Below are 14,617 nucleotides of genomic sequence, written 5' to 3'. Positions count from 1 at the left end.
GCCCCACTTCCTCTCTCTCTGCAGCCCTGTGTTTCCCAGGGCCTGGGCTTTTATTGGTGTTTTGTCTGCAATGGGCTTTGGCCACATAAATGTGAACAAAGTGAGGTAACTCGCAGATCCTCTGGCTGCACTGGGGCTGCTGGCGAATGCCTGAGTGCCAGAAGAAAGGCAGGCAGGCGGGCAGCAAGCACCCCAGGCAAGTGGCCGGGACAGCCTGGACGGCCCTCACCCCAGGGAGCCTCAGGCAAGGGCTCTGGGCAGGGGAGGCTTCAGCAAGCAGGAGAGGATCCGCCGTCACTGTGGGGTCGACGGACTTGCCCCATGGGCCCCGAGAGTCCCAGTCTCGTGAGCCACAGTGGGGTCTGCAGTCTGAGGGTAGTCAGAGGAGCTTTCCATTCCCAAAGGGCTCGTCCACTCCTGGGCAAGGAGGACTGACACGAGCCTGCTTTTCTACAGCCTGTTCTTGCTCACCCCTGCAAAGCTGAAGGAAAAGAGAAGAGCAGGAGGGGGACAGGGACCAGGGGACACCCTAGCAGCCAGGTGACTGGGGACTGACGCAGACTTAATTTAGAAAAATACACGTGACTTTTCTCACCCTGGTGTGGTGTAAGTCAAATGCATTCTGGTTACACTTGCTCATAAGTTTGTCAAACAGAAAGTTTCCCAGCCATCGACACACACACACACACACACACACACACACCGGGCATCCACCTTTTAGGTTCAACCCAGCAAGTGCCCTGCACACCAGGGAGGGCCTGGCTCATGGAGAGCCCGGACCCGCTGACAGGGATGAGTGGTCTACCTGCCACAAAGGAAAGCAGGGGCCTGGCTGGGGTCTCTGTTCCGTAAGCCTTCAACAAACCCTGAAACACCGCCCAGTAAAAGTGAAACAGGTGCTCCCTGGGGAAGGGATACGTGCACGCATCATTCCTTCCTGCCATGTTTCACCTTCCCCCATGTCTAGGGTCACTGCAGTGGATACACCCAGGGCTCACCCACACCTGTTCCCAAGGGAAGACCACCACACGCTTCCGCTCCCTTGCAGTTAGGTGGGGCCGGGCAGCCAACTCTGGCCAATGAGCTCTCAGCAAAAGTGATTGTGCCATTCCCTGGCTGTGGCATTCAGTGGCAGACCCTCCTGGCTTCTTTCTCCTCTCGTAGCCATCGAGGAAGACCATGAGCCACACAGGATACGGCTTCAAGGTGACAGAGCTTCACCAGTGAGGCCCTGGACTGAATGCATGCAGCACAGTCCCTTCGCCCTGTGATGAACGGCGATCATGAGCAAGAGAAAGTATTGCATTAAACCACTGTGGTTTCTGAGTTAATCTGCTACTTACCCCAGCCTATCCTGACTGCTACCCTCGCCAACCCTGTAAAAGCTGTTGGAACCAAAACGGAGTCATTTGTGTCAATTCAATTTAGAAAAAATGTGACATGTCTTGCTCTCAAGTGTCATGGAGCAAATTCACACTGGTTACTTATTTTTCAAGTTTTTCAAATGTAAATTTTGCTAATCGTACACACCACAGATACTAAGCACCACATTTTATGCTGCAATTCCGTTCCATACCAGCAGTTGTCTTTCTATCTATATATACTATATGTATACACACATATACATGCATGTGCATATATTTTCATATACATGTGCATACATGCATGTGCACATATATATGCATGGGTGTACATATTCATACAAATACACGTGCACACATGTGTATGCACATATATGCATGTAGCAAGCAAGGAGTTTATAGAAGAAGGGACCACACAAATGCCAGGTAACAAAAAGCATCACAAAAGACTTCCAGAACCACAGCCTTGCACAAAAACCACCACAACACTGCACAGAGAATACTTCTGCAAGGACATCTGCCCAACCTTGCACTGATGTCACCATTGTGAGTGCACCAGGTAAGCAAGCACAGTTGTCTCAGACAGCTCATGTAATCCCCCTCATTTTGGCTTTAAAAATCCCCCCTCGCCTCGGCCTCCTCGCACGTTGTGTACTCCAGAATGGATATTCCCATCGCATCCATTCCCAAATAAATCCATTATCTTTGGAGAATCTCTCTCCATTGGTTATTTAGGTTGACAACACCATAAAACCTGTCCCCAGAACAGAAATTAGCAGAATGTAGAGAGCTTGAATAGAGAACACAGGAAGAAACTCCACATAAAGCAAGGCCCAAAAGCTGCCGAAAGGAGCTCTGCTAAGCTCACCAGCTCGGGCGGTCAATGCAACCCAGCCCCATCCCAGCCAGCAACTGACCACTCCCCGCCACCCTGAGAGACCTCTGCCCTCCCTGGCTCCCGCATCCATCTGGACTACATGGGGGTCGGCCAGTCTGGCTGGGTGCAGGGACAGCACCAGCTATGTAACTGAAGGGGCTCAGTGCAAAAAGAAATCATGGGTCTTCTTGCCACAACTTATTCGGGATTTCAAGATGGCAGTAGCATGAGCTGCTTCCAAAACTGACACCAGGTAAGTCAGAAATCAACAAGACAGAGGCACAGGCAGGAGCCGAGCATCAGTGTCTCTGTGCAGCGGAAACCAAGTCGCAACCCGTTCCCCCAGAGAGAAGGCCATAGCTCAAGGAGAGACTTCCCAAAGCCATACAGCCAGCACACACAGGCAGCCCAGGCCAGGCACCACCACCCTCATCCCGTATTGGATGGGACACCAGTGATGCCAAGAGTGTGAACTCAGTCCTTTGGTGGCCCAGAAGGTCCAGGTGTGAGCCTCAGACCAGCATCCCACCTCCCACCTGCGGCCCCCACCACAGAACGTGTGAGGGATGTGCCATTCTCTTACACTAGCAGAGTGTCCGTTTGTCCCCAGTATATTGGAAACTCAGTCTCCAGCACGACAGAGGTGAGAGCTTTGCAAGGTAATTAGGTCGTGAAGAGTGTAGAATGGTCGGCTATCTCTGGGGTAGGCTCCTGAAAAAGGATGAATCTGAACCCCTTCCCTCTCCATGTGACACCTTCCATCACGCAATGACAGCCAGGAGACCCCAGCAGATGCAGCCTCTTAACACTGCACCTCCCAGTATCCAGAACAATACTGTGGATTAGACATGGTCTGTCCCTCATGGGCCATGTGGTGTAGGCTTGGTCCTCAGTGTGGTGATGTGCACGCTGGGGAAACCTGTAAGAGGCAGACCCAGTGGGAGGTTCTTGGGCCGTAGGAGGCCCTGCCCCCAGGAAGGAATCAGGTAGCCTCTGGCCCTGAGTTAGTTCTCCCGAGAGGCTGCCAGCCCCACCCAGCTCCCTGTTTCAAGCTGTGATCACTTCCTCCAGGCACACGTGCCCTGCTGTGACCCCATCCGCCACCAGGGCCTCGCCAGAGCCCACCAGTGCTGATTCACGTCATGCCCTTGACTCTCCAGAACTGGGAGTTGGAGAACATGTTTCCTTCTTCACAAAGACTGCCTCAGGTATTTCATTACAGCGATGAAAGACACTAAGACAAACCGAGAACCAAATACATTTCTGTTGTTGATAAATTACCCAGGGTTCGCAGCAGGAAGTGCACGAAGCACACACCCAGTGCTGAGGAATGAGACCACAGGGCTGAGCTCTCCAGCACCCTGCCCCTGCCACGCAGCCTTGGAGAGGGCACCAGGGCGTCTCATCCACCCCAGAGGTGACTGCAGAGGTAAGTCACAGGTGGGAAGGCAACCACTGGCCCAGGCACCCTACCCAGCAGGGCCTTCAGGAAGCTGCGCTGCCAGTCTCTCCAGCCCTGGCTCCTCCTCTCCTTGATCCAAAGAGGCAACATGAGCTAAGGGAAAGGAGTTGATTCTCAGCCTCCCAGACCTCCTAGGTGACCCCTCCCCCCACACACACAGAGGAGGAGCCTGTTTCTTCCATGGTAAGATCCAAAGCCGGTTTATTGGATGACAGAAGCACCTCTGGCTCCAAGGTCATGGTTCTCCCTGAGAGGACAACTCATGCCAGCCCCGAGGCAAGCAATTTCAAGTGCTCTTGGGGACTGATGGAGAGACAAGTACGTGACTTTACCTTTTCCCGGTGTTTCTGGAGCCAACCTCCGCGTGAGATCCCAGGCCTGGGTCCCATCTGCCCAGCCACAAGTCCCAGGGAGCATCACACAACCATGGTGCCATCTCATGGTGGGGCTGCTCCAGGCCAGGGTTTTGCATAGATGGAGCCAACAGCCTGCTGTCCAGCTGACAACATGTGAGACCTTGCACAAAGGCCGTGTGTAAATGGCCCATAAAAATCACTCTTAGTTCCCACCCAGCTCTAATGGACCCCACAGAACAATTTATAAAACCCAAGTGGGGAAGACTTCATCCACCACCAGCCACCCCACAGACCCCAGGCTGGAACAGCTCAGTCCCCTGGCACCTGCCCTTCCAGGCTCCAACACAGAGAGCTGCTTCCTCACACACAGGCTTTCTGCACAGGCCTGGGGGTCACCACTTCAGAAAGAAGGCTGGGCAGATGCACCATGCCCCCAAAGTCATCTGTCACTGATCACCACCCCAGCTCATAAGACAGAGATGGACACAGTCATGTAATGAAGTTTTTCTGAACCTGTTTTATCATTATGATCAAAGTGATGCCTACATAGTTTTAAAATTCAGGGGCTGGCATTGTGACATAGTGGGTAAAGCCACTGCCTGCAATGCCAGCATCCCATATGGGAACCAGTTCAAGTTCCAGATCCTACACTTCTGATCCTGCTGCCTGCTAAAGGCCTGGGGAAGCAGCAGAAGATGGCCAACTCCTTGAACCCCTGCTCCTATGTGGGAGACCCAGAAGTTCCTGGCTTCTGGCTTCGTTCTGACCATTGTGATGATTTGAGGAATAAACCAGTGGAATCTCACTCTCTCCCTCTCTCTCTCTCCCCCTCCCTCCCTCCCTCCCTCTCTCTCTCTCTCTCTTTCTGTATGTGTGTGTCTCCCTCTCTTTCTCTCTGTAACTCTATCTTTCAAATAAATAAAATAAATCTTTAAAAAAAATTCCAGGCCGGCGCCGCGGCTCACTAGGCTAATCCTCCACCTAGCGGCGCCGGCACACCGGGTTCTAGTCCCGGTCGGGGTGCCGGATTCTGTCCCGGTTGCCCCTCTTCCAGGCCAGCTCTCTGCTGTGGCCCAGGAGTGCAGTGGAGGATGGCCCAAGTGCTTGGGCCCTGCACCCCATGGGAGACCAGGAGAAGCACCTGGCTCCTGCCATCAGATCAGCGCGGTGCACCAGCCGCAGCGGCCATTGGAGGGTGAACCAACGGCAAAGGAAGACCTTTCTCTCTGTCTCTCTCTCTCACTGTCCACTCTGCCTGTCAAAAAAAAAAAAAAAAATTCCAACAGCAGAGCCAGAGTTGTGGCATAACAGGTAAAGCCACAGCCTGTGGTGCCAGCATCCTATATAGACACCAATTCATTTCCCAGTTGTTCCATTTACAATCCAGCTGCCTGCTAACAGCCTGGGAAAAGCAGCAGAAGACGGCCCAAGTGTTTGGGCCCCTGCCTCCCATGTGCGAGACCTGGATGAAACTCTTGGCTCTGACCTGGCCCAGCCCTGATCATTGGGGCCATCTGAGGAGTAAACCAGCAAATCAAAGATCTTTCTATTTATCTATTTATATAACTCTTCCTTTCAAATAAACACATAAATCTTAAAAAAAAAAAAAAAAGGCAATGTGAGGCCTGCACTGTGGCACAATGAGCTCAGCTGCCACCTGTGACACAAGCATCACATATTGGGGCATTGGTTTGAGTCACTGCTGCTCCACTTCCTATCCCGCTGCCTGCTAATATGCCTGGTCCAAGTGCTTGGTCCCCTGCCACCCATGTGAGAGAACTACATGGAGCTCCAGGCTCCCTGCTTCAGACCACTGACCATGCCAGGTGACTGTCCCTCCAGAAGGCATTTGCCACATCTGTATCCTTGGGTCCCCAGTCTCTCTGAGCTCCATGCAAGCCCCAATGTACTGCCCCCCTAAAGCAAGGTGGAAAAGGTGGTGGCTTCCAGCCCCTCCTGTGTACCTGTGGGGTCTGGTGTCCAGCACCTTGTCCCCCATCAACAGCTTTGCTCCTGGCTTGGCAGCCCCAGCTCTACGTGGGGCTGGCTTCGTCTTGCCCCAAGATGTAGCTCTTGCCAAGGTCCCTGTGCTGCCCCAGGGGGTGTAACTAGAAATTCGATCATTTATCCTTTAGGGTCTTACTCTTAAGAACCCAGCCTGGTCCCAGCCAACACACCAAACTCACATCTGCAGAAAGTCTTTCTGTGTTGCCTTTATTTGAGAGAGAGATCCCATCTACTGGTTCACTCCCCAAATGCCCACAATGGAGCCAAGCTGGGAGTCAGGAAATCAGTCCAAGTGTCCCATATGGGTGGCAGGAAGCCAGTCACTTAAACCATCACTGCTGCCACCCAGAGAACACAGCACCCAACCTCAAAGCTCACTCTCAGAGGGAGAGGAGGGAGATGTCCCATCTGATGCTTGGGCAGTGCCCAGGGCCTGCCCCTACAACCAGTGCAGACTCAAGGGGAAAGCACTGCAAACAACAAGTGAGAAAAAATAAAGGAATACCCTGTCTGTGCACAAGATACAACGTTGGCACCACAGGGCCCTGGGCAACACCCAGGAGTCCATGAGACAGGCAGCCTGGGACCAGCAGGGCCCAGCCACCTGCTGCAGGTGCAGAGGCTGCCCCAGCCAGAGCAGAACGATGGTGTCCTACAGGCTCATGTTCTGTGGAAGAAACCTGCATCACTGGGTTCCCCAGCCAGAGCTCAGTGATCTGGGAGAAGCCCTGCAATCATGTGAACCACAAAAGCACCCCAAAATTGTAGGATATGGAATTCCAGCAGAGCCCAGAATAGAACATTTGATGGCCTTAAACAGACTCACAGATATCTGGGATCCTAGACTTTTCTCTGCCCTTGGGCAGGAGCCTGCCCCACTTTCCTGGACTATTTCCTCCCTGGACATTCACACCCTAGGGGAGCGAAAATTATGTTTCAGGCGAGACTACAATCTGCCCCTTTTTCCATTGGGTTAAGTCCAGTCTCTTAAAATTATTTTTTACGACCTCGATTCCTCCGTCCCTTGCAAATGCATGTCCACTAGCTTTCCTCCACAGTCACAGAGCACATTGCACTGGGCACCTCCTGGGTGTCGGGCACCCAGCAGAGTGGAACATGAAAGAGACAAAACCCCTGCTTCGTGGACCCTATATTTATTGTTGCTTGTAATAATGAGTAAAATACACAGCATCTCAAGTAGAGAGAAGTTGGAAAATAAAGCAGAGAAGAGATGGGATGGAGGGGAGGGAGGGAGTACTTGGAATACCTGTTTAAATAGGGCACTCGGGGAACGTGTGCTTGATTGGAGCCTAAAGAAAGGAGGGAGGAAGCGAGCCACGCAGATCCCTGCGGAAGGAAGGAAGCCCAGAGAGGAAGGAGAAGGGGCAAGGCTGACACACAAATAGAACGGGCTCCACATTAGGTACAACTCTGGGGGTGGGGGCGGGTGACACAGCACCCTGGGTTCTCCTCTCGGGAGAACGCCGGGGATGCGGGAGAATGAGGAGCGAGTTCAGAGACAAACCTCGATTCCGCTCTCATTTCATCCTTAACGCACCGCAGTGCTGTGTAATTAGCAGAGGATGCAGGCACAAGGCTGCCCCCTGCGGCCACCCAGGGATGCTCTTTGCAGAAGAGGAGCGAATGCTCTCATCCCTCGCCGTGCTCCCCATCCTCCCCTGGACCCGCTCCAGCTTGTCTCGGTCAATCCATCAGTCCCCATCCTTCTCTCAATCATGACACGCAGCTCCCGACAAGAAAAGAGGGAGGAAAGGCACGCTGCACATCCGTTCACACACAACTCAGGTTGCCTAACCCAGACGCCTGACCTCCATGTTGGGGAGTCGGTGCACCAGGCCCGCCCTCCCCTTTGTAATGCACGTCACCTCCAATCCCAGAAACATGTATCACACGGATCTTTTCCTTTTTTTAAGATGTTCCCAAGAAAATCTGTATTTAATTTATGGGCAATTTATAATGGAAATAGACCATACAAAATGTATACAAATGTGTAGGGCTGTGTATAGGGCTTGGAAGGAGACAGTTTAGCTTAGCAATAATTAACGTGGAGGGCCTCTTCTCTCCTGCCAGGTACACATTTGGATCGCCTGGACTTTCATTAAACTTAAACCAGAAAGGGCTCGGGGGCCGAGGTCCAAACATTCCTGAACTCCACGGAGGACGTCAGGACACGTAGCCGACGACAATACGCTTCGCCAGGGTTGCCAAAGCCTTGTTTAAGTTTCGAAGATGCCTGTATTGCATTACTTGGACAGAGAACGCCAGCCCGTGCGCCACAATCAATTTTCCAGAGAAGCAAAACCACGTCCAATGCCCCAAGCCCGCACGAGGCCACCGGGTTTGCAGAGCCGTCACGAGACGCCCAGGACACCGACGTGTCCCCACCCTGGGTCCTCGGCCCCGGGCCGCCCTGCCCGAGTGGAAGAAGAGTTACAGAGGGCCCCAGACTTGCCAAAAGCTATTTCCAGGGGACTTTGATCAACCGATGCTGTAATCTCGGAAGGGAAGCATACTTCACTCAGAAGGTATTCTTTGGTGTCATTCCCAAGGAGAAGGCAGACTTACTCTTGGACTAGCACAGCCCCAGCGCTCTCGCTCACTCCTGCTCTCTGCACACGGTCCCTCCCTCTCGCCCAGCCATGAGCGATCGAATTGGGATGAGGCACAAACGGCCTTGCTGAACACAGTGAGAAATCATAGAATGCAGTGTCGGCCAGAAAAGCATGTTTTCAACAGTGCCCAATTAGGAACCAAAATCTGAGACGGCAGAGCAGCACAGCCGGAGGGCCGGGCTCCAGCCCCCAGGCCCCACTCACGGTGTGACCCCACCGTGGGGAAGGCAGCCACCCTACACCCAGCACACATGTGGGCCCTGGGATGCCCTGGAAGCCACAAGAAGGGTGCACATTGAAGTCAACTTCTTTTCCTGGCATTTCCTAACATGGTTTAGATCAATTACCTCATTTTTCAACAATGAAGAGATTAAACAGTTGTTAAGGGTTATAAAATGATTTAATATGCTATTAAGTGGAGATGTAAACTATCAAAGTTTAAATTTCCAAAGAGAGACTTAAATATCAGTTCTATCCACATCCCATAACATGCAGCTCCTCCCCACGCCCCTCCCAGGGGCCCACACCTGGTGGCTCTCCCCTCCCCGCCAGCTGGGGGCAATGAGGCCCCTCGGAAGCTGGCTGTGAAATTCCAGTTCCTGTGCCTCAGTTTCACTTGCTGTGGCCAGGGAAACCGGGCCCAGAGTGTTCACAACACATTTCTTTTCCCTTGAAATGGAGAACACAATCAAATTTCGGAGAAACTGTGGGTATATGTGTTCGTGCTGAATGATGGGAGAGGCCCGTTAATGCCTTATTTGAAACCAGAGCGAGGCTCCAACTTCTGAACCTGCACCAGGTTTCATTCCTTCACTGCTGGCAACATTTCAAAGGATAATTTTTTTTTTCAAATTACCTTCTAAGGCAAAATGAAAACAAATTTCTTTTCTTCTCTGTCTCCTGTCCTGGCATTAACTGTTAAAAAATATTGGGGCTGCAGGCTCACTTTACTCCCCAAACTGTTCCATCTGCAAATCTGCCAGCCCTGACCTGGGATTGGCTCCCTTTGCCTGGCGCCCAGGTGACAAAGTCAGAGTAAAGTGGGATCGAGTCCCAGCTCACCTCTCGGCCCCTGGAGAGGTTCCATCAACGAGAACCCCAGCACGAGGATGACCTAATAACCATCTGGTCAACTCCAAGTACAAGAGGGAGATTCAAGAGGACACTGTGGCGTGCGGAGCTTGGGGTCAGTTTTCATAAAACACAGAGGTGCCCCCACAACCCTGCTGTCTCTCCCAACTCACTCCAGCAACAGCCAATGCTGCCAGAATAGCGCCAGGAAGACAGGTTGCAATAGAACTCTGTGATCAAACTGAGCCCCCCTGCCCGCATCACACGGCCACCTCCTTCCCTTGGGGCCCCAGAAAGGCTCCCAAGCAGACCAAGAAGGAGCGGGCAGGGGCAGGCGAGGCTACCCTGATTACAGCCGGAGTCTGGGGGAATCAGCTCAAAGGACAGTTGGGGAAATGGATCTCCCAGCCCCAACCTGGTGCTGTCCAACAGCCAAAGCAAGAATTGATTGCAATTACAAAAAAAAAAAAAAAAAAGGCACATTCCACACTTCCCGGGGAGAAGTCAGGTCCCCTGAATTACCAGTAAATTGAAACAGCTCAAACATGGATTGGCGTCTTCAGACACAACGCTCAAGTTTCTTTGCCGCTTAACAGTTCTGTGTCACCCCTGGGAGAGAAGCATGCCCCTTCGCAGCACCACCACTACTCCCAACCCAGGGACCGGCAGGTGCCGCTCATAGCGCCCCCTGAGACAAATAAGGCAGCGTCTGCAGTGAGGATGGCCCCTTTTCTCCCTCCCTTCCCAAAGGACAAAGCAGTGCCTAGGCAGGAACCAGGTTGAGTGGCCACCGCACTTTGGAGGGGAAGTTTCCATGTGGGCCTGTGTCGTGGCCACTTCTCAAAGTGTTGAGTCCAGCAAGGCTGCAAAACAGGAGCCTGGAGTCTCCAAAGGCTCCCTCCCCAAGCTGCTGCTCCACATTCCACATCCTTCGGATGTATAATCAGCAGGTAAGAGCTTCAGAAAGACCTTGACCCTTTTCCTGTCTGTCCCACCAATCTGCACCTGCCAGGCACCCACCTCCAAAGGGTAGGTGAGAATGGTTCTGGAAGGACCTGAGCCGTATGGAGCAGTCTCATTCAAGGTGCCTCTGCCAAGGCCAAGGGAGATTTCTGCCATCCTAAGTAAGGTCTCCATCATAAGGTTTCTGGAGAGGTGCGTCCCGGGGCTGCCTGGGCAGCATCTCCTGGGCCCTGAAACCTCTCAGCACACTTCTCAGAGCCCAAGAGAGAGCTCCCCGGGGAAGGAAGTCCCAAGGCTCCTCCAGGTGATGCCCACAGAGTCCCCAGCACCTCAGGCCATTTCTAACTGTCAGAAATCTTTGGGGCCTAAAAGGGGGATCGTGGGGAACAGGGACATCCCAGAGGACTCCACACCTGGAGAGCGCCTGGCCAGGTGTGGCCACTGCTGCTCCCAAGACCTGCCCAGGTATGTTCTCCCTCAGAGCCACCAGGGGGGAAGCCCAGTGCCCACCACAGGCTGCCCAAGCCAGCAGCTCCTGAGGACGGTGGCCAGAACAGTTTCTAGATGCAACTGCTTCCTTTTACAAAGAGCATCAAGCAAACCAGAGCACTGGCGGAAACGAAGGGAGCAAAAAGCTTATTTTTAATTCTGGCGCATCATGCTAAAAGATGGGCCTGAACTGCTGCTCTGCTCATAAACAAGGCCATAAACTGTGCCCCGGAGGCACCGCTCGCCAGCAAGCAGCTGTCATCTCGTGCCAAGAGCAGACACGAGAGCAGTACTCACCTTCCCCTGGACGCTCCGCAACACGGCAGCATCCCAGCGTTCTGGGGAAGAAGAGCCCAAGACAGGCACCAGGGCGTCAGCGACCCAGAGCCCGAGGACCCCCACACTCAGAGCCTGTCTAGCCCCACATCCCCCGGGAGCTCTTCCAGAAGCCCCAGCTACCCAGAGCCCCATCAGCCCTGCTCCTCAGACACACACAACCACACACAGGGGACCTTTGAGGAAGGGGTCAGCGGGTGCACAGCCGCAGAGCAGGTCACGCTGGTCATCAGTGGCTGGCAGGAGGGGAGCCCGTTTCTCCCACCACAGCCTGTGCTCCTGCTCACGTTGATCACATGGGTAGGCTTGTGCTCACACATGCCTACACATGCCTACACATGCACACACATGATGCCCTGCAGGCGTACACGTGCACAGACACACATGACCATATATGTGCATGCCCGCCTGCATTCCCGCACACAGAGACACGCATGCACACACAGGCTCTGTGAGCCGCAGGCCCTGGCAGGCCCTGGCGGCAGGTTACTCACAGCCACAGCTGCCAGCAGAAACCCCTCCCTCAGGACTTCCCGGGGGCAGAGGGTAAGGGCAGGACTTGGAACCTAAGTAGCAGCAAGAACGGATCCCCCCAGCCAGCTCATCTTGTTTCAGTGTAACCCCAGGCCTGTGACCCTGCCTCACTCTCAAAACCATTCTTGTCATATAATATATGAACTATGCATAAACAATCCTGGGTTATGATGTGTTTCCTAAAACTAAGAGAACTTCAGCCATAACATTGACATTTTGTTTCTGGAAATCAGAGCCTGGGAACAGTGAAAATAAAGTGCGTGGATTTATGAATCGTGTTTCCGTACATGCTTCAATTCCCAGCGCTGCCGGGCAACAGCAACGGGGTTTTGTTTCCAACGGCGCTGCCTCTGAGGCCGGCCAGCAGGTCAGACTCTCCCCCACTTCCCACTGCACACAAGGAAGCCAGGTTCTCCAAGTCGGCTCCTTGTTCACCACCTGGTGCCGGGGTGACAAACACAGGCACCCCTCCCACCCCAGCTGGGAAGCAGGTACCCCTGCCCTGCCCTGGGACACTGGCATGGACAGGCCACGATTCTCAGTTGGCCAAGCCAGCACCTCATCCTGCACCTGTCCCCAGGACTTCTGCAGGCTGGGAGGCGAGTCCCTAGCATCCAGCATGCTGGAGGCCCAGCCAGCCTCTGCAGAATGAGGACCGAGGGAGGCTGTGAGGGTTCTAGTTGCCGAGGGCATAGAAGGAGGAATGGCTTCTGGTTTGGAGGGGAAGGCCGAGAGGAATGGGAAAAGCCCAACCAACATGGTGGCATTTGGGTCTGGATGAGGCCATGGGACCCCAGCATGCAGAGCTCACGCCATGCAGGGCAGAACTGTCAAGATGCAGAGGATCCTGGGAGCCCAGCAAAGGCACAAGGCAGGTCCAGGACACAGAGGGAAGAACTCTCAAGAAGTCGAATGTCATGGGAGCCTTGGAGCTGAGGAGTGGGGTGAGAGGCGGGCCCAGCCCCGAGGATGCACAGATGCTGGGTGTGAGAGCTCCTGCTGCTGGAACGGCTCTGGAGGGGCTGCCCCTGCCCCGCACGCCCTCCTCCCCATGGGCCTCTGTCCACAGGGCGCCCTCAGCCAGCACTGTCTTCCTGGACAAGCTTGTCCAGCCTTCATGGTCCTGCTCAAAATCCACCTCCTCCAGGAAGCCTTCCCTGAAATGGCTCATCAGGCAGCGACCTTCTTCCTCCCTTGCTCCAATCTCTACAGCACACAGCCATCTCTTCTGCAGAGCCCAGTCATCAGTTCTGGGTCACCACACAGCGTGCACAGGGGTCTCAGGGATTCACAGTGTCACCCCAGTAGACCACAAGAAGGACCCCTGGAAGGGACCACTGCTCTCGGTGTGAGCCACCCCATGTGGCAGAGTCAAGCACCCCAGGACTGATCCTGGGGTGACCAGCCTGGAAGAGACGTGCCACCCGGCTCAACCCAGCCCCTTCTCCACCCAGCAGCACTCTGCCTGCCTTCCCGGCTCTTAGCTCAGGATCCCAACTTCCAGTCCCTTAGGGGCTCCCAGAGAGAAGCTCAGAAGACAGCCCTGCCATCTGCATCTCCTCCCACAGCCCCTCAGTGCCCCCCCCCCCCCGCCAAACACCCTCCCAGGTCATGGCTCATTACGGCCCACACTGTCCGGAATGGTCATTTCCAACCAGCCCTGCTCCCAGGAGGCCAACTGGGCCTGGCTGCTGGCTCCATCCATCCCCGGGGAGTGACCTGTCTGGTCAGGCAGGCTGCAAACAGCCTGACCCCAGCCAGCCATCCTGCTTTTACAAGCCACAGCGGAGCCACGGGAGAATGGGAGGAGGAGACACTGAGTGGGAAGCTGGCCTGTGCCTCCACTTCTGGGGCAAGGGCTGGGTCAGCACAGGGGGCCCCCAAAACTGGGTGGAAGCCAGAACTGGACCTGGGCCTCCAAGTCTACAGCACAGACATGAGGCTTCAGGACTCAGGCCCCCGTCCTAAGGAAAATGGGTGAAGGAGGCAAATGGATCACGCTGCAGACACACACTCTCATCCCGCAATCAGCCCTCGTTCAACAAGGGGGCTCTAAAGGAACTCACTCCTCTCAAGCGCACAAACTCCCCTGGGAGAGCCAAAGAGCGGCTTTCCCTGGACTCACACGACCTGGGTGTTAGCAACTCGCCCTTTAGCGGGAGTCCACTTCATCTGCTGCCTGCTCAAAGAACTCCCTGAAAAAATGCATCTGGCTGGGGACTGATACGGGGCACGGCAGGGTGCACTGTCTGAGCCTGAGAAGACTGGGGGAGACAAGAAACTGTTTCACTGGAGAAGAGGCAAGACGAGCTGGTTGGGGAGGCAGGGAGGCATCCATGGGCCAAAGCAGTCCCTCAGGTGTGGCTGGTGCTGTGGCGTAGCGGGTAAAGCCACTGCCTGCAGTGTCAGAATCCCATATGGGCACTTGTTCAAACCCCAGCTGCTCTACTTCAAATCCAGCTCCCTGATAATGTGCCTGAGAAAGCAACAGAAGATGGCCCGAGTGCTTGGGCCCCTGCACCCACATG

Source organism: Oryctolagus cuniculus, chromosome 2, assembly GCF_964237555.1.
Source record: "Oryctolagus cuniculus chromosome 2, mOryCun1.1, whole genome shotgun sequence".
In the NCBI taxonomy this organism is placed as follows: domain Eukaryota; kingdom Metazoa; phylum Chordata; class Mammalia; order Lagomorpha; family Leporidae; genus Oryctolagus; species Oryctolagus cuniculus.
Note: the sequence above shows the minus strand (reverse complement) of the source record.